This window comes from Hylobates moloch, unplaced genomic scaffold, assembly GCF_009828535.3.
Source record: "Hylobates moloch isolate HMO894 unplaced genomic scaffold, HMol_V3 SCAFFOLD_2, whole genome shotgun sequence".
NCBI lineage: Eukaryota > Metazoa > Chordata > Mammalia > Primates > Hylobatidae > Hylobates > Hylobates moloch.
This window is the reverse complement of record NW_026652277.1, coordinates 146,407,156-146,434,999: the sequence shown is the minus strand read 5'-3', so window position 1 is coordinate 146,434,999 and position 27,844 is coordinate 146,407,156.

Genomic DNA, 27,844 nt, shown 5'->3' with positions numbered 1-27,844 from the left:
CTTTCAGCATTTGCTTGTCTGTAAAGGATTTTATTTCTCCTTCACTTATGAAGCTTAGTTTGGCTGGATATGAAATTCTGGGTTGAAAATTCTTTTCTTTAAGAATGTTGAATATTGGCCCCACTGTCTTCTGGCTTGTAGAGTTTCTGCCAAGCAATCTGCTATTAGTCTGATGGGCTTCTCTTTGTGGGTAACCCGACCTTTCTCTCTGGCTGCCCTTAACATTTTTTCCTTCATTTCAACTTTGGTGAATGTGACAATTATGTGTCTTGGAGTTGCTCTTCTGGAGGAGTATCTTTGTGGAGTTCTCTGTATTTCCTGAATTTGAATGTTGGCCTGCCTTGCTAGGTTGGGGATGTTCTCCTGGATAATATCCTAAAGAGTGTTTTCCAACTTGATTCCTTTCTGTCCGTCACTTTCAGGTACACCAATCAGACGTAGATTTGGTCTTTTCACATAGTCCCATATTTCTTGGAGGCTTTGTTCGTTTCTTTTTACTCTTTTTTCTGTAAACTTCTCTTCTTGCTTCATTTCATTCATTTGAGCTTCAATCACTGATACCCTTTCTTCCACTTGATCAAATACTGAAGCTTGTGCATTCGTCACGTAGTTCTCATGCCATGGTTTTCAGCTACATCAGGTCATTTAAGGACCTCTCTACACTGGTTATTCTAGTTAGCCATTCATTTAATCTTTTTTCAAGGTTTTTAGCTTCTTTGCAATGGGTTTGAACTTCCTCCTTTAGCTCGGAGAAGTTTGATCATCTGAAGCCTTCTTCTCTCAACTCCTCAAAGTCATTCTCCATCCAGCTTTGTTCTGTTGCTGGTGAGGAGCTGCATTCCTTTGGAGGGGAGAGGCACTCTGATTTTTAGAATTTTCAGTTTTCTGCTCTGTTTTTTCCCCATCTTTGTGGTTTTATCTACCTTTGGTCTTTGATGATGGTGATGTACAGATGGGGTTTTGGTGTGGATGTCCCTTCTGTTTGTTAGTTTTCCTTCTTACAGTCAGGACCCTCAGCTGCAGGTCTGTTGGAGTTTGCTGGAGGTCCACTCCAGACCCTGTTTGCCTGTGTATCAGCAGCAGAGGCTGCAGAAGAGTGAATATTGCTGAACAGCAAATGTTGCTGCCTGATCGTTCCTCTGGAAGGTTTGTCTCAGAGGGGTACCCTGCCGTGTGGGGTGTCAGTCTGCCCCTATTGGGGGGTGCCTGCCAGTTAGGCTACTCAGTGGTCAGGGACCCACTTAAGGAGGCAGTCTGTCTGTTCTCAGATCTCCAACTCCATGCTGGGAGAACCACTACTCTCTTCAAAGCTGTCAGACAAAGACATTTAAATCTGCAGAGGTTTCTGCTGCCTTTTGTTTGGCTATGCCCTGCCCCCAGAGGTGGAGTCTACAGAGGCAGGCTGGCCTCCTTAAGCTGCAGTGGGCTCTACCCAGTTGGAGCTTCCTGGCCACTTTGTTTACCTACTGAAGCCTCAGCAATGGCAGGCGTCCCCACCCCCCGGCCTTACAGCCACCTTGCAGTTAGACCTCAGACTGCTGTGCTAGCAATGAGTGAGGCTCCATGGGCATGGGACCCTCCAAGCCAAGCACGGGATATAATCTCCTGGTGTGCTGTTTGCTAAGACCCTTGGAAGAGTGCAGTATTAGGGTGGGAATTACCTGATTTTCCAGGTGCTGTCTGTCACGGCTTCCCTTGGCTAGAAAAGGGAATTCCCTGACCCCTTGCACTTCCCAGGTGAGGCAATGCCTCGCCCTGCTTCAGCTCTCACTCAGTGTGCTGCACCCACTGTCCTCCACCCACTGTCCAACACACGCCCCAGTGAGATAAACCCACTACCTCAGTTGGAAATGCAGAAATCACCCATCTTCTGCGTTGCTCACACTGGGAGCTGTAGACTGGAGTTGTTCCTATTTGGCCATCTTGTAACCGCCCCGAAGCTAACTGTTCTCTTAACGTAACAAAGCGTATGTAAGTACACACACAAAAGTTCTACACATAATCCTCACTTCACTACATTTGCCATTATAAAATAACCAACAAACAATCAAAAACAGTAGTAAAGATGTCTAGCTGTATTGATTTTCTTTTCTTCTAGGGTTCTGCCTCCCATCATATTTAATTAATTTTAAATAGCATTGAGAGAGCATAGACTGCATACTGGTCACTGTTAAATTGATCTCACCAATATTTCCAAATAGTCTCTCTTGTCCTCACAATTTATAACCCTATTCAGTTTCTAAATAAGAACCAATTGAACAGTAGTGAGGGGAACAGCTGAAGCAGTAGTCCTGGAATGCTATGGGAAAACCCACTGGGAAAAGCCTAGTTTGCCCATGGCTCTTCATGGCTTTTGAGGGACTGATTTTTTTTTGTCTTTGAGAAAGCTTCTAACTGGAGAAGAGGGCCTTTAGGCAATTTCTCTTGGGAATAACAACCACAGATATTGTTAGAGAAACATGACTGTCTTACTGTCTTTGTCACAAATCAGGGGTTAAAAAAGTTGTTATCATCAATAGAAGTAAAAACACAGTTCTGCCTGCAGAACAAATGCAGACAATACATCAGCTTGCCTTAACTAATATTCCAAGTTACTCATCAGAAAAATACTATCATAGTTCAGCTAATTAAATTGTCAATTAACTGGGTACATGATTCCCATTTGCTATTTAGAATAACTTAGAAAATGATATATTCAAAAACTCTGAGATAATGATATGAAAATATTCAGAGTGATAGCAATTTTTTATCAACAGTCCAATTTTCTATACAGATTTTTTGTGCAACATTCATTTTCTTCATTAATGTTCCAATATTCTTGCTTACTATTTCTACCTTTAAGGAGCACAAAAGAAAAGTTCAACCAAGCATTTTCAAATTTTGTATTCATATAATAGCAAAGATCCTTAGATAGCTGATAACCAGTTTGCTAAACCAGATGCTGGAGATAAGTCTACACTTAGTTGTATTTATATATAACACAGCAAACTATAAGCAGCTATTTAGGGTTTCTACTTCACCATTTCTGAGAATAAATTTGCGAAGTCATATGTGCATGGTGTAACTGTTCCATTTTGGTTGTGTTCAATAATACACCAAGAACATTCCAGTGATTGGGGCTTGCCATATCACATTACCTCATATGAGCAACATCTCATTTATAGTGATATGCGAAAAATTCTTTCCATGCGTACCTCATGTTATTTTATAATCACAAAGATCTCACTGATGCAGAGCTGAGCAAATCATTGACGGCAGAGAGAAAACAGTGGAATGTCAAAAGAAAGGTCATAAAGATGTCTGGAAGAGAAGAGTGGCGAGAGAGGCACCTCCCAACTCTGATTAATCAAAAAGGTGCACGAGTTAGGGCTGTAGAGAGACTTAAGAATCATTTTTCCACCCACACATGGACTCTTTAAGTAGCAAGCACTTAAAGAGTATATGCTGAGCTTTGGATTTAGCATTGTGAGGGATACAAATACACAGAAGGCCTGATGGTCAGAAGTTTACAACCTATTGGTGACATCATCACTAATACACAAAATCATTAAAACCTAATGAGTGGTACTGATCTAAAAGCAACAGTAGTTTGAATTCAAACAAACACAGTAGGGCTGAAGGTATCTTTTTGCACTAGATAGGAACTTAGAGGCCTTAAGTGTTGGTTAAGATCTGATAGGAATAAAGAAAATCCAATTGCAAGAATAGGAAATAAATACACAAGATTAGGTTGATATTAGGTATCCCTACAGAGATAACAATCAGGTTTTAATCGACTTGATTAACATGACTTGTTGGAGAGAAAGTATGTAAGCATTTTAAGAAGAGGAAGGAGATAAATAAAAGTCGTCTATATAGAAAAAAAAGATCAGATAAAGAGCAGTGAAAGGCAAATGCTTGTGATCATGGGGAAATCATAAGTATTTGCCTTTCGTGATATAGGACAAAGAAAGATAAAGGCAACTAACATTTATGTGTGCTTCCTATGTCCAAATAATGTGGCAAAGTGTCTTATTCAAGCTGCAACCACATAAGACATCAATGGCTTCATTGCAGATTTCCATGAGGGTATCCCAAGGTTTTATCTTAATATCCTACCATCAACTGAGACCAGGCTACAACTTTAGACATGAACCCCACTAGGTGATATCACCACTGTGTGATAATGGAAGACAATTATTAAACAGTAAATGACTTATACTACAATATGGAGTAGCTCTAGTCCAACCCTTGGGACTGTTTCTCCTGGCCTGCCTTCCCATGGCCAGAGGCAATACATACATACCAAAAGTCCACCCTCCAAAATTGCTTCTGTCATTTCCAAGTCTCAGAACTTCCTCTGCTGTGGTTGAGGTACCCATTCAAACCTTGCCACAGTCAGATTTAGCACAGTATTGAAACTTATTTTTTTCAGGAAGAAATTTCAAGCAAGTGCTTTTCTTCCATTATCTCAGCGAATTCCATACCAAACCTTCAGTATCCTCCACATGTCTAATCTATCTAAAATGATAACCCCTGCTCCCCTCTCCAGGCTTTTCAGGCCTTAGAGACTTCATCTCCCAAACAAAGCTGGCAGCCACTCAGACCTATTGGCTGTTGACCAGACTATCAAGCTGTTTTGTCCTTCTGTGCCATTGAGTAACTTGATGTATTCATTTCCTGTCTTTCCCAAAGAATTGGTTTATGCATCATCTCCACAGTAAAATTTAGCCTAACATCCCAAGGCAGATTTAATTTTTGTTCTTTCTTTTAAAAAATGCTGAGTACTCTTCTATGCCAGTCGGTAGTCTAGGAACTGGAAATACAGTGCTGAATAAAGCAGGTAAGATCTTCCTCTGGCCTGCAAATTTAGAATCCATTCTGAAAATTTGAGACATAAGAGCTCTTTCATCAATATTTCATGTGTATTCTATGCATACCTCTCCAAAAATATATGGTAGTATATTTTTTATTTCCACATCTCCTTCTCAATATACTGTAAGCCACTTAATAACTGACACTGTGAATTCCTTGAGAATCTCCAGTGTCCAGAAAAGTACCTGGACCATACTTCCCTACCCAACATCCATGGGCAATGCTGTCATCTGTCAATGTTAAGGAACCATGTTGAATAAATTGATTTTTTCCTATATCTAACGGCTTTTTAACAATTTTTTGTTATTGTCTTAATAATAGCACCTCTTCAGAAACAGCTCTTTCTGTTTTCCAAATTTGAATGAAGTTCCATCCTCTAAACCCAATTCTAAAGAGTTTATTGTTTTTCTTCTAAGGACACATTCCCTCTGAAGGTAGGTACTTTATGAATTCAAGAAACATCATACATCACTTGACAAATTATTACTTAATTCAGATTTATTGATTTCAAGTCTGTCCTTCCTCATAAATATTTTTCTTCATAAATATTCAAATTTGGGGTTTGTGTCTTTTTTTGGCAGTGTTGTTGGGTATTTTTTTTATTGCTGTTGTTTTGCTTATTTTCTCACACATCTTTCCTTTGTCTCTGGAAACAAGGAGATGACCCAAAAAGAACATAATGCATCAGTAATCCTATGTTCATTCTCTGTCTTTTTAATTTTTTTACTCTAAGTCAACAGTTTCTGCTTACTTCTCTAAGGTTTGGATTTTTTGGCTTTGCAAACTTCTGTTTCTTCGTTTATACACTCTAACTTCTGAAAGAAAAAAATGACTTTTATTTGTCCAATTGTATCTCCACCAATTTTCTGTAACTTAAGCTGTCACTTTCAGCTGCTGAGTCAAAAATGTTCTGCAGGGATGATAGCAGCTTCTGCTCATCACCTTTTTCCTGCACAGGTGGAAGCCAAATGCTCTGCACCAAAAAAATACAGAGAGATTTTAGGACATTATTTTTCTGGGGCAACGTGACTGATGTCACTTTGTATTCTTTCTAGCCAATTTAAAATCTATATTTTGCAATCTATTTTTCCAATTTCCTTATAATTCAATACATGGTTATGACATAAATCCTTATCTTAAAAAAGTACTATGTCTAACATCCTTTTAACTTTTTAATGTCTAAATAATGAACCTGCTTTTCCTTCCTAAATATCATCCCTTCATTGTTTAGATGTCTCACTGTACCTTCTACCTTCCTAAGGTTGTTCCTAATGCATTTAATCCAAACTACCAAACACATAGTATCAGAGCTGTATTGCCCCTTCTCCTTCCATCGAAATGTGGTTGCCCCAGGTAAGATCCTTCAATTGTTAAACTAGGTAACTAGTGATTTGAATCAGTAATTTTCATTCAAGATTCCATTTGTAACTTTCACTGGTAAAACTTTGGCACATCTGCATCACTTACTAATATCATATGGTTGTTCCCATCATACAGTTTCAAGTTTCATTTGTACTTTAAAGTGCTTCATTTATTTACTTTGAATATCAAGATAGTATTTACTTACATAATAAAAGTGTAACTTTTTGTTGTCTTCTCTACTCAACTGCTGATGCCTACCTGTTCTTCCTCCATAACCCCTGAAGTGGCACTCAGAGATCTTCCAAATGTTGTACTTTAAGATATTACAGGGATGCTGATTCTCCTGACAATCATATTAAGGAATTATGTGGAAACTAATTCTCTCACCACCTTAAATAGGAAAAAGCTGGGCTGCAAATAAAAATGTGTACTTTTTATACAAAATAAGTCAGTGGCTGGTCTGAAAAAGGAGCCCAGGGAATTCACCTCCTGTGTTAGCATATCAGTCAATAAACTAATTTTTATTTTCATTTAAAATAGGATTGAAAAAATGTTCAGAAAGCAATTTTGAAAGATAAAATTCAGAAATCTATCAATGCTATATCAGAGGGAAGGTTAATTTCACAAATATTTATATAAGAATTCTTTGTGATATGATTCCACAATTTGTTAAAAAGAAAAAAAAGTTAGATTCTAAGAACTGTAACTCTGTGTCTCAAATTGGAATCTAGTCTAGCCAGGAGAAATGACGTAGAGTTCTTTTGGAAAAGAACAATGGTAAGTGCCATTATAATATTCACAAAAGCTTTTTTTGACCATTCTTCCTAGGTCCAAACCTATCTTGTCCAAAGCTGTCATTTGTATATTAATTCATTCAATAGTTACTTACTGAGAAGATAGTATATGCCAGTTCCCAGTAAACAAATTAGACACAATCTCTTCCTCATGAAGATTTCAGAGAAAACTTATAATCTTTCAGAGAAAACAGAAGATGAGAGACAGCATGGTACATTAGAAAATGTGTTAGAAGTTTGGCATGCTGGTGTATAAGTCGGAGGTAAAACAGGAAGGAGCCAGAAAAAGAACTAGGACCAGTGTGGAAAATGAAATAGAGCAAACTTTTACTGTAAAAGGCTAGGTAGCAAATAATTTGGGCTTTATGGACCATACCATCCCATGTGGCAACTTCTACTCAAATTGGCTACTGTAGTGCTAAAGCAGCTTTGGGCAACATGTACATGAATGTAATTCATTGAATATGTAATCAATTCTTAGAGAACTGACATCTTAACAATATTTGGTCTTCTGACTCATGAACACAGTATGTCTCTCCATTTATTTAGCTTTCCGTTAATTTTCCTCAGCAATATTTTATAATTTTCAGTATACAAGTCTTGTCTCTTTTTTGGTCAGGTTCTTCCCTAGTTTATATTTTTGATGTAGTATTTTTAAGTAGTATTATTTTATGCCATTTTCCTATTTATTACTACTATGTAAAAACATAATTAACTTTATATATTGATCCTATATCCTGCAACATTTCTAGACTCCCTCGTTAGTTAGAGTAGCCCTATTATAGGTTCCATGGGATAGTCTACCATCATGTCAGCTACAAATAATACAACTTCTTTTCCAATCTGGATTCTTTTTATTTCTTTTGCTTGCTATGTTGTTTTGGCTAAAATCTGCAATACAATGTTGAATAGAAATGATGAGACAGACTATCCTTGCTTTCTTCCTCATCTTTGAGGGATAGCATTTAATCTTTCACCATTAAATATGGGGTTAACTGTAGGTTTGTCATAGATGATTTTTATCAGGTTGAAGACATTCCTTTCTGTGATAGTTAATTTAATGTGTCAACTTGTCTAGGCTATGGTGCCCAGTTGTTTTGTCAAACACCAGTCTAGATATTTCTGTAAACGTGTTGTTCAGATGTGACTAACATGTAAATCAGTAGATTCTGAGTCAAGTAGGCTGCTCTTCATTATGCAAATGGGCCTCATCCAGTCAGTTGAAGGCCTTAAGATAAAAGACTAAGGTCTCCAAAAGAATTTTTGCCTCCAGACTACCTTCAAACTCAAGACCACAACATCTTGCCAGAAATTCCAGCCTATCAGCCTGCTAAATTTCAGACTTGCTAACTACTACAATCACATGAACTAATTCCTTGTAATGAATGTCTCTCAATCCCTGCCTTTCTGTATCCATCTATTTATTCATCTATCTATCCATCTGCATCAGTTCTGTTTCTCTGGAGAATACTGACTAATACACCTTCCATTCCTATTTGCTGAATGGTTTTGTTTGTTTCTTTGCTTATTTGTTTGTTGAGACAGGGTCTTGCTGTGTCACCCAGACTGGAGTGTAGTGGTATGATCTCGGTTCACCACAGTCTCGCCTTCTTGGGCTCAAGAGATCTTCCCACCTAAGCTTCCCAAGTAGCTGGCACTGCAGGTGTACAGCATCATACCCAGCTAATTTTTGCAATTTTTGTAGAGACAGGATTTTGCCATGTGGGCCAGGCTAGTCTTGAACTCCTGGGCTCAAACAATCTGCCCACCTCAACCTCCCAAAGCATCTGGAGCCATGGCGCCCGGCCTGCTGAGTGTTTCTAATGGTACTAGAAGCTGGATTCTCTTAAATGGTTTTTTCTGCATGTATTGAGACAAGCATGTGGCTTTTCTTTTTTAGTTCGTTTATATAATGAGTCATATTCTCTTACTTTCAAATGTTAAACTAAACTTGTATTAGTGTCATAAGCACCACTTTTTCATATCACTTTAATTGTATACATTATATTTGATTTGCCACAATTCTGTTAATAATTTTAAAATCTACATTAACAAGGGATATTGTTCTATAATTTTTTCCCTGTAATGCATTTGTCTGGTTTATCAGAGTAATGCATTTGTCAGAGTAATGCTGGCCTCAAAAGAATAGATTGGAAATCCTTCCTCTTCAGTTTTCTGGAAGCATTTGTGTCACCAAACTAAATCCACTCATTAGTTCTAGCAGGCTTTTGCTTTATTTTTACAATGTTTAGAATTTTTTTGTGTATACAGTGTGGCATGTCATCCTCAACAAATAAAATGTTACTTCTTCCGTTCTAATCTTCCTACTTTTTAAAAAAACTTTAAAAAAAATTAATATTTTTTGAGCAGTTTCAGGTGCACAGCAAAATTGAGAGTAAGGTACAGAGATTTCAACATTATCATCATCCTTCACTAGAATGGTACATTTGTTAACAGTTGATGAACCTATATTGACTCATTATTATCACCAGAAATTAGTTGTTTACACCAGGGTTGTATATGTAAATACAATTATGGTATCATATAGAATATTTCCACTGCCCTCCAAATTCTCTGTGTTTTGCCTTTTCATCCCTTCTCCCATCGCCACCCTACTCCCTGTTTTTTTCTTTTTTTTTTTTCTGTCTCCTTAGTTTTACCCTTTTCAGAATGTCATATAGTTGGGCTTATACAGTAGGTAGCTTTTTCAGATTGGCTTCTTTCACGTAATAATATGCATTTAAGTTTGCTTAATGTCTTTTCATGTTGTGATACCTCATTTCTTTTTACCCATTAATAGTATCTCTTTGTCTGGATGTACCACAGTTATTTAGCTACTGAAGGACATTTTGGTTGTTTCCAAGTTTTGGCAATTATAAATACAGCTGCTGTAAACATCTGAGTGCAAGTTTTTGTGTGAACATAGTTTTCAACTCCTTTGGGTAGACAGCAAGGATCACAATTGCTGGATCAAATGATAAGAGTGTGTTTTGTTGTAAGAAACTTGGCAGATTGTCTTCCACAGTGGTCATGCCATTTGGGATTCCCATCAACAATGAACAAGAGTTTTTGTTGCTCCACATCCTTCCCACCAACAATGAACAAGAGTTTTTGTTGCTCCACATCCTTGCCAGTATTTGATGTTGTCAATCTTCTGGATTTTGGCCATCCTAATAGGTGTCTAGTTATATCTCACTGTTGTTTTAATTTGCATTTTCCTGATGACATGTAATGTGGAGCATCTTTTCATATGCTTCTTTGCCATCTGTATATCTTCTTTGGTGAGGTTTCTGTTAAAGTCTTTAGCCTGTTTTATAATCTAATTGTTTATTTTCTTGTTGTTGAGTTTTAAGAGTTCTTTGCATAGTTTGGATAACAGTTTTTTTAAATCAGATGTATCTTTTGAAAATTTTTTCTCCCAGCCTGTGCTTTGTCTTCTCATTCTCTTGAAATAGCCTGCTTTTATTCTTTTTGTTTAACTTTCTGGCTAGGACTTTCAACATTGACTAGAAGTGCTGAGAGCAATGAGTGCCTGGTTTTTCATTTGAATAATATATATATTAGTGAATGACTAAGAGTTATATTATGTTAATTGTAGGTTTTTCTTAGGTGTCCTCAATCAGGTTAGGAATGTTTCTGTGTACTCCTAGTTTGCTGGGATATTTTTTTTCTTATGAATTAATGTTGAATTTTATTAAATAATTTTTGTGCATCTATTGATCATATTTTTAATATTTTTTGATGTGGTGAAATTACATTGATTGATTTCAAATAATAAATCAATCTTGCATTTATGGAATAAACTGTCCTTGGTAATGATTTATTATCTTGGTTACATATGGCCACATGTGATTTGCTCATTATATTGGTTTACGAGGGTTACCGTAACAAAGTACACAAACTGGATGACTTCAGCAAGAGACACTTATTCTCTCACAGGTCTAGAGACTTAACTTAGCAACATTTAAATGGCAAACTTTGTCCTGAGCAAGGGGCAGGTGTTGAAGTCTCTTCTCATTTTCTTGGCCTCCCAGCTCTGCTTTCCTCTGGATTCTTTGGAATCTTGCTGGTCATGTGCCTATTTTAGGAATTATTGAAGGACTTAAAAGAAGTGTGGGAAGAATTGGTATCGAGAATTTAGCAGCGGGTATCCCTTTTCTGTGGCTCTCTCCTTCCCTAGACTTTCCCCTCAATTTCTATCTGCTCTTGTCTTTTCAACCTCTGTCCTTTCAATTCAGTAAGAATGGAAATTTTTATTTGACCTCTATTTCTCTACATGTCTCAGGAAATTGGGAAGTACCCTTGGGGGAAGACCAACTACATAAAAGTATTACCTTCTTTACTTCTTGTCTTTAAAAGATTGTATCCCATGAAGTTTCTGGTGCTTTTCATTGCTTTCTAATATCTTCAAACTGTTTTTTAAAACTAGAGGTGTAATAGTTGTCAATAGGAGGGTCAGTTTGATAAAAGTTACTCACCGTTACTGGAATCAGAACTCTAATCAATGTTCTTTGGTTAAAAAAAAAAAAAAAAAAAAATCAGGCCGGGCACTGTGGCTCTCGCCTGTAATCCCAGCACTTTGGGAGGCTGAGGCAGGCGGATCACTTGAGGTCAGGAGTTCGAGACCAGCCTGGCCAACACGGTGAAACCCCCGTCTCTACTAAAAATACAAAAAATTAGCCTGGCGTGGGTGGCACGTGCCTGTAGTCCCAGCTACTTGGGAGGCTGAGGCATGAGAATCGCTTGAACCTGGGACGGAGAGGTTGCAGTGAGCTGAGATAGCGCCACTGCACTCCAACCTGGGTTACTGAGTGAGACTCTGTCTCAATTAAAAAAAAAAAAAAGTTTCGTAAGGCAACATCTCCCTGATTCCTGTATATTAATTTATTTTTATAATAAAAATTAATACATTGACTTTATCACCTGATTGTTAGTTTAATTTTATAAAGTTTTTATTGTATATGTCAAAAGTATTTTTAAAAATAACATTCAATGACTACTAATGAGGATCAAATATATATTCCTTAATCTTTAACATAATTTCATAATTTTAACAGAAGATAATTTAACATAATATAAATTTTATCACAGTGCACTAACATAATTCCTTCATCTTTAACATTATATAAAACATAATTTAAAATACTAAATGAAAGAAACTTCTTACTCTGTCCGTGTTTCATGGGAATTAGTATCCCTTATATCACGTCCCTGTTTTGTGTAGACAACACACTAACATCCTTAAATTATTTAGAATGTGATGTAATTAAGGGAGGTCCAATATTTATTCTGAACATAGAAATATAACAGACCAGAAACCAGACCTGAGGGAAGAGGGAGGCAAAATGCCATGATTTAATTGCTATTGTGCTAAATGCTATCCCCACAAAAAGAAAGACTTAACTAGTGATTCCTGCTCTTCTTTTCCTCCTCTCAATTTTCTTCATGTACTTTTTCAACTATCAAATAGACTTCTCTCAGACTCATTGTATTAGTAAGATTTCTCTCAACAAACAGTACCCTTAGGATATAGAGAAAGATGTATGAGATGATTTAATATCAGAATTGGCTCATGTGGTTATGGAATCTGAAAAGTCCTATGATAGTCTCTGCAAACTAGAAAACCAGAGAAGCCATTTGGCTCAGTCCAAATTCAAACACCTGAGAACCAAATATGAACTCTCAGAATAAAGCCAAAGTCCCGAGAACTGGAAAGCCACTGGTAAAAGTACCAGAGTCCAAAGGCCAGAGAAACTGAAGTTGTGATGACCAAGGGCAGGAAAAGAAGGGTGTCTCAGTTCCAGGAGAAACAGAAATAATTTACCCTTCCTCCGACTTTTTGTTTTATCTGGGCCCTCAACCAATTTGATAGTGCTGGCCCACACTGGATGACGGTGATCTTCCTAACTCAGTCCACTGATTTAAATACCTATTTCTTCTGGAAAAATTTTCATAGACATACTGATATGGTATGGCTATGTCCCCACCCACATCTCATCTTGAATTGTAGCTCTCACAATCCCCATGTGTCATGGGAGGGACCAGGTAGAGATAATTGATTCATGGGAGCCGTTTCCCACGTCATGTTCTTGTGATAGTTAGTTCTCATGAGAACTGATGATTTTACAAGGGGCTTTCTCCTTCACTGGGTACTCATTCTTCTCCTTCTTCCCACCATGGGAAGGAGACGTTTGCTTCCCCTTCAGCTATAGCTGTAAATTTTCTGAGGCCTCCCTAGCCATGTGAAACTGTAAGTCGATTAAACCTCTTTCCTTTATAAAATACCCAGTCTCTGGCAGTCCTTAATAGCAGTGTGAGAATGGACTAATACACATACCCTCAAATAGTATTTTATCAGCTATCTAGATATCCTTTAACCCAGTCAAGTTGACACTAAAATTAACCATTATACCCACAATAAGTAGGAGACAGTTGACCACTAACTTAAGGCAAAAATGACGATGAAATATTTTCTTTTAAAATATAGGAAAATTATATTCAGGAATGATTAATTAGATACTATTGATTTTCTGAACATTATTTTTACTCTGGTGCGGGGAAAGATCATAGAATGCTATTCTGACTTGCATAATACTGAGAATAAGTTTCACCATTGCATTCTCATAAAAAAAGTTTGTAAAGACACTAATGTGTTGCCACAATATGCTGGGTTCATGGAATGCATAAATGAGCTCAAAACATACATGATCACTCTCTAACTCATCCTCCTTCCCCCAAATTTCTCATGCCTATCCCTTCATCTACAGTTTTATTGCCAGATCTTTAAAATGCCTATCCCTTCCTCTATGATTTTATTGCCAGATCTCTAACATATATTTTATAACACCTCTAAAACATAGTGACCTCTTATATAGCAGTGAAGGATAGTGAAAAGAGCATGAACTTTGAAGCCAGAAGAAACTGGGTTCAAATTTTAACTTAAGCATATATGAAATACATGTGTTTGAGGAAGTTGCTTCAACTCTCTGGGCTTAATTTTGTTATTTGTAATATATGAGCACTAACACGTACATCAAAGTGTTTTTGCAAAGAGTAAATGAGATAACAATTGTTCAAATCTCCTGGGATATTACCAAGGCTAATTTTTATTTCCTAACTTGCACCGGCATAAAAAAAAAAGATGTAGGCTGGGCGCAGTGGTTCACACCTGTAATCCCAGCACTTTGGGAGGCCGAGGAGGGTGGATCACGAAGTCAGGAGATCAAGACCGTCCTGGCTAACACGGTGAAACCCCATCTCTATTAAAAATACAAAAAATGAGCCAGGCGGGGTGGTGGGTGCCTGTAGTCCCAGCTACACGGGAGGCTGAGGCAGGCGAATGGCGTGAACTCGGGAGGTGGAGCTTGCAGTGAGCTGAGATCGCACCACTGTACTCCAGTCTGGGCAACAGAGCGACACTGTCTCAAAAAAAAAAATGTAAACCTATTTTATATATTATAAATTAAAATACTAATTTCAATTTGACTCCATCAAGCACATTGCTGACATTCTCCTTAAATTTGCTTTACACACAATGTGCCTCAAAACTGATCAGCTTTCAGTTTCCTTTCTTAGATAATCTAGCTACTCTGCCTAACCTTCAAGGTCACCAAAAGCTGCTTACACCATTCCTATCCAACATTTCCCCATTACTTCCCAAGGCGCACTATAAACTTCTAAATCTTCTCTGGACAATTTGTACAGGCATGCACATCTAGGCTTTGATCACTTTGAAAACATGCTCTTTTCATTTATGCAGATTCTTCTCATTATTCTTCAACACTTGGATCAACTCTCAGTTCAAAGAAAACCTTTCCTGATTATAAAAACCTTTATTGAGCTCTCTTGTTTCAACTCCTAAAGCATTTGTGCAACACTCAAGTTTTTCATGCATTTTAGTATTACAACTATCCCTCTGTTTGTTTGCAAACTCCTTAAAGACAGCAATCTTCTTTTATAGACTTTATAACTACATATGATGGATTAAGTAAAGTGCTTTGATTAATTTTTGATTTATAAATAAAAAAATTAAATAAGAAAATAAAGATTGAAAGTCAGCGGTTGTTATATAGTGTTGTGGTTTGAATTATGTCCGCCCCAAGAGAGAAGATGACTCTCCACAAGCCAAGTAGAGGGGCCTAGAACAGGTTCTTTTATCATAGCCCTCAGAAAGAACTGACCTGCTAACACCTTGATTTTGGACTTCCAGCCTCCAGAATGGGGAGTTTAAGCCACCCAGTCTTGGGCACTTTGTTTTTGCACCCTAGCAAACTAATATGTATGGCATTTTATCTTCCCTAATATTCCCATAAAAGCAGACAGAGCACTTGGAGTATGACCATCAAAATCCATGGACAACCTCTACATCAATACTAGGTGGTAAGTTATCCTCACAAACCTTAAAATACTAATAGGTGAGGATATAAACTGCAAAAACAAGACCCAAATGGCCTGGCTGGCTGTGCAGGAGGAAGCAGAGGGAAGGCACAAGGACTTTTGAGAACCACGGGATCTAGAGAACACCCAAGTCACCAAGCTTTGGAAAGCGTGGAAAGCAGATGTTGGAAGAGTAACTGATTTGGAAAAGGACTTAACAGGCTTCAATTTGCAGGTACAATCTAAGAAAACATGGTAGGGTCAGATGGTGTTGGAGTAGTCAGAGCTCTCTGAACTCAGTAAAAAAATTAAAAAACTAAAATGAACAGAAACAAAAAACAAAACTCGAGCAATATGTCTTCGAAAACCTGCTGGGGAGTAGAATCAAACTGAGTAGGTGAGCAATAGGGCAAAGAAAGAGAAACATCACTTAATGTAGGGGGGAGGAAAAGAGCCATAAGGTCTTAGAGAGTACAAAGATGTATTTGTTTTCAAACTTCACCTAGCTAGCAGAAGAAGGACATCTAATAAGGACACCTAAAATTATGAACCTTGGAAATATAATATTACCCATGCCTTTCTCCTAAGAATACAAGAAAATGAATCTCAAGCATGAACAATAAAAAGAATTATAGTCAAATCACATGTAAAATTATTGGAATAAAATGGAGATTAAGGAGAAGGTTTATGTCTCCATAGACAATGAAGATAGTATCTCCCACTAGGACATTCCTACAAACCAGTTACCTAATCTTTAAAAATGAATCCAAAGAAATTAAGAAAATGTTAGAAGCCATGAATGAACAGCTTAAATAGAATTATACATACCTATAATGGAGACTACCAGAAAAAATAAAGCTGTCAAAACTTAGAAAGAATTATAAATAAGAGAAAATTATTTCAGAAATAAAGACGAAACTAGTAGGGAAACATACACACACACACACACACACACAAAATAATGACTTCAGAGAAAAGGAAGATGGAAAGCAGCCAGTGCTTAAAAATCAACATAAAATGAAGAAAGAGATGAAGTGGGATTCAAAAGAAAATGAAAGACATAGCTGGAAGATAGGCAAGATCCAACATATAAAAACCAAGATCATGAAATAAGAAATAGTAATAACACAATTCAAAAATTCCCTGAAAAAAGGAGAACTTGAAAGTACATATTGTAAGGCACACTGTATACATGGACAAATGATCCAGAACAGGCAAAATCCAGACATGTTTTAGGAAAACTATTATATTTGGAGAAAAAGAAAAAAGCACGTAGGGGAGTTTGAGCGTCTAGGCAAAATACCAAGACACTTAAAAGAGAAAGGAAATTGGACTGTTACTAGACTATTTGACATTAGTACTTTCTGTCAGAAGACAAAGAAGAAGCATTTCAAAACATGATGCAAGAAAATGTAAATCAATGATTTTCTATTCAGGTTAACTGCCATACATGCCTATAAACATATAATATATACAGGCATAAAAGGCATTCAACTCTTAGAAACATCAAGAGCACAGAGAATATTGCTTCTATGAGCACTTGTGGAGAAATCTGTTAGAGGAGAAGTTTCAACAACCTACATAAATTGGGAGCCATCAGCATGAGCTCTGGAATGAGCGTAAGTATATATTTACCTATAGACCTAAAACTAAATGATAGTTATAAAGAAAATAGTGCAGTCACAATGGCTGTATTTCCGTGGAGGAATACATATACTATAATTATTTTATATTGGGTATGGGAAGGAAGTAGAACAGATACTAACTGTGATAAGTTAAAAACCAGCACCCAAAAGATACCCATATCATATTTTGGGACCTGTAAATATTAATTTGGAAAAAGAGTCGTTACAGCTGTAATTAAGGTAAGGACCTTGAGAGGAGATCATCCTGGATTGAGTGTGCCCTAAATCCAATGAGAAGAATCTTATAGGAGGCACACAGCGGAGAACAGAGAAAGGCAGGAGGCAATGTGATCATGAAAGAAAAGACTGGGGTTATTCAGCAAAGGAATGCTCAGAAATGCCACCAGAAGCCAAAAGAGGTAAGGAATAAATCTCCCTAAACCCTCTGGAAGGAGTATGGCCCTACTGACACGTGGAGTTTGTACTTCTGGCCTCTAGAACAATGAAAGAATAAAATTTCTTTTGTTTTAAGCCACTGAGTTTGTGCTAACCCTTAGGTTATGGTAACCCTAAGAAATAAATACAATAACTAAATTCATTAATATAGTAGAACACTGGTAGTCAATAGTGGGGAAAAAGACAGCGGGGAAGGAATAAAAATATTTTGTAAAGGCATTAGTATAACGATAACCATTATACCAAAATTGTATATATTTCTAAATTTCAGATTCTAAAACTATAAGAAAAAAAGATGGATACATTTTATTACATAAAATCTGTGAGACCAAAAAAGTCATGAACAAAGTGGAAATCAAATGAGAAAGTGAGAAAAGTAAATCTCTGTCACAGAAAACAGTTAATATCACAAACATATAACATGCTTCTAAAATTGTGAAGAAAACCCATTCAAAAACCCTATCATAGGATGTGTACTATTGGGTCCACTAAGTCATAAAGTCAGGCAGACCTGGCAGCCATACACTGTAAGATGGAAATAATACATCCAGGATCAAGCCCAAACAAGGCTAACGTACATGAAAAAGGCACATGAATCCCCTATCACCCATGTTAACTCACACCAGTGGTCATGTAGGAGGAGAGAAGAGTAGGAAAAAGCCTGAACCTGGTTTACAAATGGTTTGGATTGCTTTGTGATTATATTTTCAGATGACATGATAATCAGGGGTGGATGGCATATGGTAATAAAGATTGATCGTGGGTTGATAATTGTCAAAGCTGTGTGAGGAATACAGGGGATTTATTATACCATTCTATCTCATTTATTACATTTTTACATTTTCTATAATTTAAAAAATTAAATCTAAAATAAAGGTGATGATAGGTATGATGGGAAATAAAGTCCTCAGTAAAACGCTGCAGTATTGAGTGACTTCAAAATTCCACTGACAGCACTAGACAAGTCATCAAGACAGAAATTCAACAAAGAAACAACAGACTTCAGCTATACCCTAGAACAAATGGACCTAACAGATATTTATAGAACATTCTACCCAACAATACAGAATACATTCTTTTCATCAGCACATGGAACATTCTCCAAGATAGACCATACAATAGGCCACAAAACAAGTCTCAATAAATTTAATAAAATCAAAATTATATCAAGTATCATCTCAGACCACAGTAAAATAAAACTAGAAATTAACTCCAAAAGGAACCCTGAGAACTATACAAATACACGGAAATTAAATAACCTGCTCTTGAATGATCTTAGGGTTAATAATGAAATCAAAATGAAATTTAAAAATTATTTGAACTGAATGATAATAGTGACACAACCTATTAAAACCTCTGAGATACAGGAAAAGCGGTGCTAAGAGGAAAGTTCATAGCATTAAATGCATATATAAAAAAGTCTGAAAGAACACAAATAAACAACCTAAAGTTACACCTCAAGGAACTAGAGAAACAAGAACAAACCAATCCCCAAACCAGCAAAGAAAAGAAATAACAAAGATCAGAACAGAATTAAATAAAATTGAAAAGAAATACAAAAGATCAATCAAACAAAAATCTAGTTCTTTGAACAGATAAACAAAATTGATAGACCATTAGCAAGACTAACCAAGAAAGGAAGAGAGAAGATACAATTAAGCTCAACAGGAAATGAAGCCGAAGATATTACAACCAATACCACAGAAATACAAAAGATCATCTAAAGCTATTATGAACAACTTTACATGGACAAACTAGAACATCTGGAGGAGATGGATAAATTCCTGGAAATATTCAACCCTCCTAGATTAAATCAGGAAGATATTAAAACTCTGAATACACCAATAACGAGTAGCAAGTTTGAAACACTAATAGAAAAATTGTCAACAAAATGAAGTCCAGGACCAGATGGATTCATAGCTGAATTCCATCAGACATTCAAAGAAGAATTGGTACCAATCCTACTGAAACTATTCCAAAAGATGGAGAAAGAAGAAACCCTTCCTAAATCATTCTATGAAGCCAGTTTCACCCTAATACCAAAACCAGGAAAGGCCATAACAAAAAAAAAAAAAAAAAGAAAGAAAACTAGAGACAAATTTCCTTGACAAACATAGATGCAAAAATCCTCAACAAAATACTAGCTAACTGAATCCTACACCATATCAGAAAGATGATACATCACGATCAAGTGGGTATCATCTTGGCAGTCAATAAATGCAATATATCACATAAACAGAATTAAAAACAAAGATCATATGATCATCTCATAGATGCAGAAAAAACATTTGACAAAATCCAGCATCGCTTTATGATAAAAACCCTCAGCAAAATTGGCCTAGAAGAGACATGTCTCAAAGCAATAAAAGCCATATATGAAAAACCCACAGCCAACATCATACTGAATGGGGAACAGTTTAAAGCATTCCCCCCTGAGAACCGGAACAAGACAAGGATGCCCACTTTTACCATTTCTATTCAACATATTACTGGAAGTCCTACCCAGAGCAATCAGACAAGAGAAAGAAATAAAGAACATCCAAACTGGAAAAGAGGGAGTCAAAATGTCACTGTTTGCCAATGCTGTGATTGTATACATAGGAAATCCTAAAGACTCATTCACAGCTACTACTCAGGAGGCTAAGACAGAAGAATAGCTTGAATCCAAGAGGCAGAGGAAGGTTGCAATGAGCAGATATCATGCCACTGCATTCCAGCCTGGGTAACAGAGCGAGATTCTATCTAAAAAAAAAAAAAACAAAAAAAAACTCATCCAAAAAGCTCCTAGATCTGATAAAGAAATTCAGTAAAGTTTCAGGATAGAAAATCAATGTGTACAAGTCAACAACATCGCTATACACCAACAGTGACCAAGATGAGAATCAAATCAAAAACTCAATCCCTTTTACAACAGCTGCAAAAAACATATAAAATACTTAGGGATATACTTAACCAAGGAGGTGAAAGATCTCTACAAGGAAAACTACAACACACTGCTGAAAGAAATAACAGATGACACAAACAAATGGAAACATATCCCATGCTCATGGATTGTTAGAATCAATATTGTGAAAATGACCACACTGCCAAAAGTAATCTACAGTTCCATGCAATTCCCATCAAACTACCATCATCGTTCCTCCCAGAACTAGAAAAAAAAATCTAAAATTCACATAAAACCAAAAAAGAGCCCAGATAGCCAAAGCAATGGTAAGCAAAAAGAACAAATCTGGAGGCATCACATTACCCAACTTCAAGCTATACTACAAGGCTATCATTACCAAAATGGCATGGTACTGGTATAAAGACCAATGGAACAGAACAGAAAAGCTAGAATTAAGGCCAAATACTTACAGCCAACTGATCTTTGACAAAGCAAACAAAACATAAAGTGGGGAAAGGTCACCCTATTCAACAAATGGTGCTGGGAAAACTGGCAAGCCATATGTAAAAGAATGAAACTGGATCCTCATCTCTCACCTTATACAAAAATCAGCTCAAGATGGATCAAAGACCTAAATCTAAGACCTGAAGCCATTAAAAATTCTAGAGGATAACATCGGAAAAACTCTTCTAGATATTGGCTTAGGCAAAGAATTCATGGCCAACAACTCAAAAGCAAATGCAACAAAAACAAAAATAAATAAATGGGACCTAATTAAACTAAAAAGCTTCTGCACATCAAAAGAAATAATCAGCAGAGTAAATGTGGGAGAAAATATTTGCAAACTATGCATCCAACAAAGGACTAATATCCAGAATCTATAAGGAACTCAAACAAATCAGCAAGTAAAAAACAACCCCATCAAAAAGTGGGTAAAGGACATGAATAGACAATTCTCAAAATAAGATATACAAATGGCCAACAAACATGAAAAAAATGCTTAACATCACTAATGTTCAGGGAAATGCAGATTAAAACCACAAGGTGCTATCACCTTACTCTTGCAAAAATGGCCATAATTTAAGAAGCAAAAAATAATAGATGTTGGCATGGATGTGGTGAAAAGGAAACACTAACTGCTGGTGGGAATGTAAACTAGCACAACCACTATAGGAAATGCTACAGAAATTCCTTAGAGAACTAAAAGTAGAACTATCATCATTTAATGCAGCAATCCCACTACTAGATATCTATGCAAAGGAACAGAAGTCATTGTATGAAAAACACACTTGTACACACAGGTTTATAGCAGCACAATTCAGAATTGCAAAATATGGATCCAACATAAATGCCAATCAGCCAATGAGTGAATAAAGAAAATCTGGTATATATACACCATAGAATACTACTGAACCATTAAAAAAAATGAAATAATGGCATTTGCAGCAACTTGGATGGAGTTGGAGACCATTACTCTAAGTAAGTCAGGAATGGAAAATCAAATATCACATGTTCTCACTTATAAGTGGGAGTTAAGCTATGAGGATTCAAAGGCATAAGAATGATATAATAGACTGAGAACTCTGGGGGAAGGGTGGGATTGGATGAGGGATAAAAGACTACACTTTGGATACAGTGTACACTGCTCAGGTGATGGGTGCACCAAAATCTCAGAAATCACCACTAAAGAACTTATTCATGTAACCAAAACCCACCTGTTCCCAAAAACTATTGAAATAAAAAATTAAAATAAAAATATAAAAAGATAAAAAATAAAAAGTTGTTAACAGAGTAAAAAAAATCCCACAGTATGTAATTTTCAATGTTAAGTATAACTTCTTGGACTGGTATTCTACATTTTTTTCATCATCAAGCCAATTAGCCTACCAAGAAATTTACAGTAATGAATAGCAGTGGACTGGAATGTTGTGGTATTCAAAGGATTATTTTCTATGTAAGGGGTCATTTTGTGCCTATCATATGGGCAAGATGCCCACTGCTGAACTAAACTGTAAAAATGAATAATGTCTTTATATTCAAAATTAAAACCTTACAATATATGTATTGTTCTGTTACTACAAAATATTGTTTGCAATCCAGTTTCTTCTGCATTGTAATGGAGCAAATCTTTTAATTATGCAGTCACATAAGTGACATGAAAGCATGTTAAAGCTCAGAGAAATTAGAAAGGTCATTTACTCTACTTCTTGTATTTTACAAATGAGATATTTTGAATTTTCCAAGGTATTATTGATTGAGCTGAGTCTAAAACTCAGAAAACTTCTGCTTCTCAACCTAGTGCTTCTTCCGATACCCAACATAAAAACATAATATCGCATTATGTCCCTTGCAAATAAATTCACTCTGCTAATGCAGACTCTCCAATGCATATTGAAGAAAGCTTTGACCTCTCATACTCCTCTCTAGTAACTCCATCTCCACTACTATCCTGATAGATCGCGAAAGGCTTTAAAGGGGTCTTTGTTGTTGCTGTTATTAATTCTTGATTCTGCAAAATCTATCACAGTGCCTGACATACAATAGGCAGTTATTAATGTTCACTGCAGAATAAAGGATGTGTCAGATCTATATGTCAACAATTGCAAACCTTTATCTAAAAGAAAAATGATTGCCACTTGTCAATAAGATGGCAGATGTGATGTGTTTCTAATATAGAGACATAATTAGGTTTGGGGCACTATTGTTGGTGTGAATGTTTGATTTTTGAAAAGAAATAGCCTCATTTCCAACAGTGCAGATTGTATATGCAGTATGTTAAATGCCTCTTGATTTATGTAAGGCTTATAAAAACCCAACAGATAATTTTACGTAACAATTCAAGTAATGAAGAAAAACTGACATGAAGCTAACAAAATATAAAGTTTTACAGTTCACAATTAGAATATATGCTAGAATCCTATCACAATTTCTCCCAAATAATTAAATTTTTTTTCCAAGAGGAAACTATTTTTTTAATTGCCAAAGACATAAAAAAATCCTTGACTGAATTTATTTTCATGCCTGGAACAATCTATGAAATATTTTAAATATTTAATGATTAGTTTATAGAAACACACTCTATCTTTTGTATTTTATTTTTGAGGGAAATATAGTATTGCTCCTATGTGCAGTATCTCTAACAATGTAGGAAAGTTCTTTGAGTATCAACACTTTCAAGTGAATCCAATAAAAATGTTTCACTGCTCTGGTTAAATAAGTCACAGCAAATTAAGTAGCTGATTCTTGTGTTTATGCGGGCTTCTTGGTGCACCCTTGTGGTAAAGTAATAAATTACAAATGCAACCTTAAGAAAAAAATTCTCAATACAAAAGCAGACCTAAGAGACCTAAGAGAAGCAAGTAAGAATCATGCCTTCAGTAACTTCAGGAGGCACTGACCACTGTCCTACCTGGCCACAGAAAAGAAAGTTTAGTGTAAGTTTTGCTTTGGGATAAGGAGATACAAGATACATAATTAGAATAAAAGGGTTTAGGACAAAAAGAAATATCAAATAGTTTGTAAGAGACCACTAAAAGTGATGTTGAATAACATAAACATATGGAACACATATCAATGGATTCTTTTACTCCAAATAACTTGTTAAAAATTCTGCACTTTATCATATGAGAAAATGGTATTAGGACGATATTTTCTATTTCCTCTCAATTTGTAAAATCCATTTACAGCTCTTGGCTTACTTTTTTTAGCTAACCATGAGAAATGGTTATCCAGTGCAAAAATAGATGTTTTAATTACATTAACTGATATACTCACGGAGAAACAACATGGTATTTACCATGTTCTTTTTAATTAGGCAAAAGAGCACCTGTTCACCTTTAAAACTAAGATGAAAAAAGAAGAATTCATAAGTTGAAAGTATTTTTTCTTGTCTTATATTTCACTTCATAAACATTTTCTATAAATATTTGGAAAAATTTGCATTTTATACAAATGCAAATTTCTATAAAATTTGCAGCAAATCATCCTATTAACAGAATTGGATCAATCTACGTCTGAAAATAATTACTGACTCTCTTGCCAAAGTCTTAAAAAATAGCCTGAAATTCTAAATACTCCATTCCATTTTAGTTGCTAATTATTTTTTGCTTTTTATTGAGATCTGAATTAAAGAAGTCATTGTCACTGCATATTGCCAAAACGTATTTACACTTTTAGTAGGAACATATAGATTGAAATAAGAAACAGTAATATTTTCTGGTCAATAAAAAATGTTGCTCAAGTTTGCATAAGCCTGAGAACTCTTTAAAATTATCTGATAAATTATTATGTTGAGCAAAGTTCACAAATGCCTGCATAGGCCATGAAGAAATTGTATATTAGTGAAGTGTTCTAGGCAGAAACATTGGAAAACTGTATGAGTCCCTTATCCCTTTCTGGCAGAACTTGCCTCCTGATGGAAAGATTAAAAAATTGAGGTATTTACTTATGCAGCCTCCCTTGCAGCTAGACCATTGCATCCATCTGTCAGTGCTGCAGTTTGAATGTTTGTTCCCTCAAACACTGATGTTGAAATTTGATGTGGCAACAGCATTAAGTAATCACATTTTAGAGGTGATTAGACCACAAGGTCTCCACCCTCATGGGTGGAATTGGTGCCATTATAAAAGGGCAAGTTTGGTCCCCTCTTGTTCTCTCTTTGTCCTTCTGTTATGTGATGATGCAGCAAGAAGGCCCTTGTAAGATACTGGCACCTTCATATTGGCCTTTACAGACTCCAGAACTACGAGCCAATAAACTTTTCTTCATGGTAAACTACCCAGTCTCAGGTACTCTGTAAGCACAAAGCAGACTAAGACAGTCAGTCACAATCCTAACCAATGGAACCTGATGAGATAGCTGGAAAACTTTTCTTTCCTGATAAAGAAGAGAAAGCTAATTTCTTCCCGCCAGCCTTGGACACTGTCATTTGAAGATACAATGCTTGGCAATGTAGCTGTCATCCTGTGGCAATGAGGGGAAATCCAAGAGAGTTGTTGAGAAACTGAACTGCTAAAATCATCTACCTCTGGAGTAAAGGGAGATTTATTATTAAACTACCTTTCTTTAGTTCACTTTTAGTTAAATATTCTCTTACAGCCTTATGCCTCTGAGCTGATACCCAGTTTCAAGGAGTCTGTCACTACAGTTCTTGCTAATTGCATGAAATAAAGACTCAGTGCTGCCAAATTGCTCTACTGTTCAGAGGAGATAAAAAACAAGACTTGATTTTATATTCCAATAAGTAAATGTTTGCATCTAATATTTTAAAACATTCTGTGAGGCAAAGAAAAATGCTTGCAGGTTGAATTTAATCCTTGAACAAAAAAATTGAGATTTCGGAAAAAATTAACTTTTAGAAAAGTATTAAAATTACATTTCTACACACACGTACATTATAATAGATAAAATGTAGCTGAGATCCATGAGATCATATAACAACAAAGTTTAGAACACTCCTGTTTTGTTCTGATAACTTTTAGGAAAATCATGGTTAATTCAGACAATTTTATACCAAAGATAATTGTTTGCAAAGGTAGACCAGTGCATAAGTACAGAATATGAGTACATACCAGCTTATATTGGCAATGTTCATAATAGCAAAAATCTGAAAACAATCCAAAAGCACACTGGCAGGCAAATGAATGAACACATTAGTTTATATTCTCAAAATGCAATAATGTTAAATAATGAATGAATAAATACTACATACAATGACATGCATAAATAAAAACTGTTTAAAATTAAGTGGGGGAAGTAAATCCAAAAAGCTAAAATACTACATAATATATTCGTAAAACAGCAATTTACTTTTTATAGATACATAGCTATGCGTAAGTCATATTTTTTAAAGCAAGAGAATATCCAAACGTAATTCAGAAAAATAGGGACTGGAAGTTGGTGAGAAAGTACATAGAGAACACAAAGGAGAAGAACCAGATCATTAGATATTGCAGTTTCTAAACTGGGTATCAGGTTAGAAACTGGTGTTTGTTACATTATTACTTATAAACAAAAACAGACTAATAAATACCGTACACAAGCACCAGTAATAAGAGTATGGGATAAAACAAAGATAAATATTAATCTGATTCTGTGCCCCTGGGATACGAAGAAGCAATAAGGAAAAAAGAAGACAAATTTAGTTAATATATCAGTTTCTGCAGAATATAAAAAAAAGGTATAGAATATAGTTAGGCAATGTAGACGCTCTAAACTTTTACAGTTCAGCTCTGAGCCAATAACTTGTCTTTTAGTGATCTGTTTACATACAGGTACATGAAAGCAGACACTGCATGTCCATTGTTGACTCTTATATATTCCCAAAATCAAGCACTGTGTTTTTCATATATCATTGCTTAATATTTTATGACAGACGGAGATATGATTCAAATAATTAAGTGCAGTCTCTATTCAAAAAGGTCTGAAGAAGTAAAACCAAAGTAATTATTTTTTTCTTTTGAAGCATTATCATACACATACTTTCAAGTCATTTAACTGAAAAAAGAAATTCCTCTGAAACAGTGCAAAATAGAGTTTCATGTTAGTAACTTAAAGCATTTTAGTTTTACGTGAGAATGCTGTCTTACAGACATTCATCTAAAGCGTAAAAATAAGATTTTGCCTTTTATTTTTTTCCTTTGATTTAAAAAACAATTTAAATACCATCTTGTCTCACTAGCTAAATAATTTCTGCTTGGTGGTTTGTAATAGGACTAGGAATTCTGCCCACCAACAGTCAAGACCAATAGCCTTTGCCTCATTAGAGAATCTGGTGTTACGAGAAAAAGCCAAGTCAAGAGGAACCTGGAACAGAAGATAGCCCATGAATATTGAAAAAGGGTTTTAAGAAGATTCCAGCTGGCCTGGGGAAGGAGTAGAAGAACTTTTCTTGGAATAAAATTGAACGATTATGCCGGCCTTAAATTGGGCGAAATCTGGTACTAAATGGAGAGCCCTGGAGAAAGTCCAGATGACTCAGTAGGAGAGAGATGAGAACAGGAAGCAGGTGGATAAACTCTGCTGCAAACTTGAGCTGTCGAAAACAAACATACTTCTAACTATTCAGTTAAAAAAAAAAAAGACCTTCAGAAGATAGGCATGAGTAACATAGTTTTATTTAAGAACTCATTTAGTTTTAAAAACAAAATATCACAAATATTCAGATTTTGTCTATTTTTAACTCCATCCTATCTTCCCCAACACCAAATAATAATACGCAAAAGGAAATATTTCTTATTTGCCTGTTATGTGGTAGACACTGAGTTAAACCTACAGGAAGTGTACTTTAAATGTCCTCCACTTAAGGATAAGTAGGAAATAATTAAAGAAGAGTAGGAAATAACTAGGAGAAAGGGGAAAGTATGTATCAGTATCTAAAAGATGCGAGACTGTCTTGGACCTTTGAAGAACTCCAAGTTCAGTGTGGCTGGAATATAGGTTACAGAGGAAGACTTGAAAGATAGTGGACTGGAGAAGTTGAGGCCAGATTTGAG